Below are 5,069 nucleotides of genomic sequence, written 5' to 3' on the forward strand. Positions count from 1 at the left end.
ATTAAACTGTGAGTGCAAATTATCAAACTGAAAATAAAATACTTTACTGCATGTAAAATTAAAAAGGTGTTGATTTATACTTGATTCATGGTATGAGTAGTCGCATTATGAATGATCAATGAACATTATCATCAGAACAATGTCACACTGTTACAATTATGGTGCATCAAAATACAAACTTAATTGCTTAGCTTTTAATGAAATACAAAAGCCACATTTTAATAATGTTAGGGTTGTGGTTCAAACTGAAAAAAAAATAGAGTTAAAGTGACAATAGTTCATTTTTAGCCCTTTGACTTCATCTAAAATAGACCGTAGACGTTCCACACCTTACTTCCACCCCTCCCCATCATGAATAGCAGAGGATGTCTAGTTGGCCAGCTTTCATAGGAAAGAACATGGTCTTCAGTCAGGTTGACAACTCAATTTACTTCATTTGACTCAATATGAAAATAGATTAACATATACGATGAAGGAAAAACAACATACCAATTTTGCAATAAATATTTACAAACATTTTGCTTCAGAATTTAATCTTAGGTCAGATTTGTATATAGCAACACATTTAAGGCAAATCTTTAGTATAACTAAGAATTATAGCTACAATATCTCTTGGATGATTCTAAGAAAGCTATATATATATATATATGTATATGTATACATATACAGATATGTGTATGTGTGTGTGTATGTGTGTATATATAGAGAGAGGGGGAGAGGGGCGTCTAAGATATATGGCTGGCTATATCTACACATTTTTTTTCCCAAAAGACTAAGACTTCAGGTCTAATCATCCAATTGTTGAAAAATTATTCATCCATCATATCATCCAGCTTTTGAAAAAGTGGTGCCAAGAGCAAATGCCTTTGTTAAGACAAACAAAAATAGTTACTGAAAGAGATTCTGGGAAACACTATGAAGTGAGTGTGTTTTATGTTTAGTGCCTCCTTAATCTAATCACATTATCATATAGTAAGAACTGTTGAAGGACAGAATTTACAAAACCTCAAACAGATAAACCACCAAATTCTGAGTTTACACCCCCTGTTCCATTCATAAGTATATGACAATTTCCTGGGTGCCTTTTATCTCCACAGGTTGTTCTAAAATGGGCAGTAAAATTTAGTATGGGGTTTTGCTTTCAGTATACAGACACCACAAGTAATGTGAGCATGGTGGCATGTGAATCCATAAATTATACATTTTATCAATCATTTCAGTATCTTTTCTAACTCCAGGGGATGCACCTAGCAAAATGGTTATTTGTTTATATGTCTATTAATATTTGGATTTTTTTCACATGTATAGAATATCAGGAGATCTGTAAAAGCCCTATGAAAATACAGCTAGCATCCCTAATCCCTCTGATCTGTTTGCTTCAAAGAATAAATTAGGTGTGGGAATCTAACAACTTCAGTGAAGTCAGAAATAATGAAACCAGAGTTTTCCTGATAATCTTCTCTTTATCCCTAAAGCACCTTGCACACCAGAATTATTAGCATCCTCTCACCTTATATAATTTAAATATATTTTATTATTGACTTAAAATTCTTTTTACAAAATACTCATCAAATTACTGTTTCATCTTAGGAAATTCTGATTTTCTTACTTACACTCAGAGAAATTCCTTTTTCTCTACACTTTAGCATTTTTTTTTTTTACATTTAAAGACCTCTGTTTCATTATATTTTGATATTTAAGCAAGCGTTTATTTTAGTACTTACTCTTTCTGAGTGTTCAGTGCATCGCTTCTGGCTCTGGTATTTGGAGGGCCAACTGGGTCGACACATCTTGAGTGCTTACTGCAGGCACAAGACACTATTTAACATGATCTGGAATTTGATGGATTATGTACTATGGCAGCTATTTCTCTGCATTAAAAAATGGGAGGAGATACTAAAATCTACATTTTACTACTCTTAAAGTGAAGGATTATAGGGGGAAAAATTTCCTTATCAAATAAAATATCCCAAATCCCGATGCTTCTGAAATCTTCTTGCAAAAATCTCATTTATACTAAGGTTAAAAGCCCTTGGTTTACGTTGACAACATTAAGCATATCGGCATGATCTGCTAAATCCTTACCATCTTCCTCTCAATTTATAATCAAGGTTCAAAGTCATCTTTATAAAACAATGGGATGAGATTTAGCTTGCTGACTTTTTACCCTCAGGTAGAAATCACTAATTCTTTGCCCTTTCCCTCACAACAATTGTTCTGCCTTTCACTTTGATAGTCTGTGCGGCTTTCTTTTGGGTCCCCAGAGTCTGGATTCAGTTCTGAACACTGCTCATTGCTTTCTATCCTTATGATACAGACTAGGAACTTTTAACTTCTATACCCATCTCGGATTACCGAGATCTATCCCTCCAGAACTAGATATAATATCCCAGATAGCGCCACTTATCCAGAAGGAAATTAACTAATCTCTCTCTCATATATATTCCCTCTCTCACACACACACACACACACACACTCTATTTACCTAATTATCTAGCTATCTTTTAATCTATATCACTTATCTAATCAAGAAAGAATACTTGATAAAAGTCACTATTCCCAGTACTAATAAAACAAAATAGGTAAAGACTGTTTTTGGAAGCAGCAACATTTTGGAAATAACCAGTGTAGGGTTTAAAGTTTCTAATCTTTCATTTCCTGACTTGCAACCAAATTTCAGATAAAGAAACTTTCTAAAACACTTTCCTATTGGGGAGACTATAACTGTTATTTAATTGCTGCTTTTTCCCCAAAGAACGTGAAAAGAAATTGCAAGTTAGGTTAATAATCTTGAAAATTTAAAGTTGAGAAGTGCTTGTAAAACAACAAAATATATTGAAAACAAAACAAAACATAGATTTTGGTATCTGAGGAGCAGCTTTTAAAATCATATTTTTGCTGTTCCCCCAAAGAGACATTCATATTGTCAACTTATTACAGCAAACTGTGTCCTTATTTACTGTTTGTAAAATATTTATACTGTTTGTTTTTACTAACAGATATCACTGGGCAAGCTACCCCCTCCCCCAGGACTCAGTTGCTACCTTAGGGCACTTAAGTATGAAAACCGTTGAGGCTCCTGCCAACTCTGACCTTATACAGTTTGTACACCAGCTACTCACTCTGTTCTAGAAACTTTTGCCAACAGCCCAATTCTGAGCAGCCAGCAGTCAGAGACAATTTCAATACCGTGTGTGTGTGTGTGTGTGTGTGTGTATGAAATGTTACACAGATATTTATTTCTCCCGTCACCCTCTTGGTCTGATGAACCAATATGTGACCTCCTCTGTGAAACCTTCCTGGCTTTCCCAGAATTAGTTTTCCCTTTATGTTTCTTCATAATATTTTGTTGGCATTTCTAGTATTGGATTTTTTCACACTGCATTGTAATGACTTGTATATATGTGTCTTCCTACTGGACTTTGAGCATCTTAAAAGAAGAATTTTTAATTTTCTCTTAATCTCAAATATTGAGCACATTGCCTGGCATATAGCAAAGAAATACTGGTTGAATAATGAATGAATCTTTGTATTTAATTTATGCTTATTGGGAAGAGGCCTAGGTTTAAAATGGTCAGAGACATTTTAGATGTGAGAAATCTAGAAGTTGGTTCTTCTGCTTGGAATAATACTAAAATTGGTTTATATTATTTTGCAAATAACAGCATGAAAATTTGTTAAATAGACATAAAAGTTTTAGGTTTTTACTCTTACCATAAGACTCACTGAACTGTGCCACAGAGGCTTACTTTGTCACATTAATTTTTTGCCACAGTTTGCAAACCATCTATATATAATTGCTTTCAATTAACTTCTCTCAGCCAATCAACAGACCATAAACTCAACTTAAGCAGTTATGAACAGACTTTGTGATGAGAATTTATCCTTACATTAATTGTTAGTTCACTAAGTGATCGGGCTCAAGGAAAGATGGTAGCTATATTTGAGTTCCTCATTTATGGTTGCACTATTATATTTAAAATAAGTCTTCTCAATCAGGAAGCCCAGAATATTAAATGTTTTAAATCATTTTTATCAGATTCCTAAGCTGACTCTAATAATACAGCAAACACATTCAGGAAGATTCTGGAATTTGTTAACTCGTAGTAAACCTGGGACCCCAAAGGCAAAGATTATGTTATTTTCCGTCACTTGACCCCAGTGTGAATAACTACACTCCCAAATGTGCATATGTCTAGTCGCACATCTCTAGATAAAAAAATAATCTCAAGCAACTATGGTTTGTTTGTTTGTTTTTTTATGGCGAGGCAACCCTTGGTTGACCTCACAGATTGCAAGGACCTTGTCAGCTTACAATCCCTTAGTTTTTATTTTTTATGCCTACAACACTTGGTCTTCCTAGGTGGTCTCTCATCCAAGTACTTACCAGGCCTGACCCTACTTAGCTTCCGAGATCAGACGGGATTGGGCTCGATCAGGGTGGCCTGGCCATAGACTCAAATATGGTAACTTTGAACATAGACTTGTATCTGATAAAAGTTGACTAGGAAAAAAAAAAAACAATAGAATAGGAAACATTGAGTTCTCCAAGTCTAAAGCAGAAATTTGGCACAATGTGAGGAAATCAGACAAATTAAGAAGTGAAAAAGAAAACTGATAAAGTAATCTATCAATCAGTAAAAACCAAGTGCTGCATGAATCCAGCATGTGAGGGCTTGGCGTACACTTGAATGCCTAGCAAAAAGTGGTTCAAGGGTTTCTGTATGAAGAATTTGGAAAATGGACAAGACAAGTCTTTGAGGTATCAAATGAATAGAGAAGATATAAGAAAGATCCAAACTCTTAATTAAACCAACTAGAGAAGATCTTGATTTCTCTGGGACTAATGATGAAATCGATAGACTTTAAAAGGCTGGAAAGTTGAACTAGATGAAGTTAATGAAATCTCACTCTATGAGGCTGGACAGAATGCTGAATTTCAAACTGCAGCAACTTGAATTTTGTAGTACAAACAATAGGTTCCTATGTTACAAAAGGAGAGAAAAGCAGGAAATCAGTGCTAAAAAGCCATGAAAAGACATAGAGAAAACTTAAATGCATATTACTAA

At 34.4% G+C, this 5,069-nt stretch overlaps 1 pseudogene; it reads right to left on the reverse strand.

The window, feature by feature from the left end:
* Positions 1-4,338: 4,338 nt before the first annotated feature.
* LOC112469833 lies at positions 4,339-4,457 on the reverse strand (annotated as a pseudogene).
* Between the last annotated feature and the right edge of the window lie 612 nt (positions 4,458-5,069).

This window comes from Pteropus alecto, unplaced genomic scaffold (genome assembly GCF_000325575.1).
Source record: "Pteropus alecto unplaced genomic scaffold, ASM32557v1 scaffold86, whole genome shotgun sequence".
In the NCBI taxonomy this organism is placed as follows: Eukaryota; Metazoa; Chordata; class Mammalia; order Chiroptera; family Pteropodidae; genus Pteropus; species Pteropus alecto.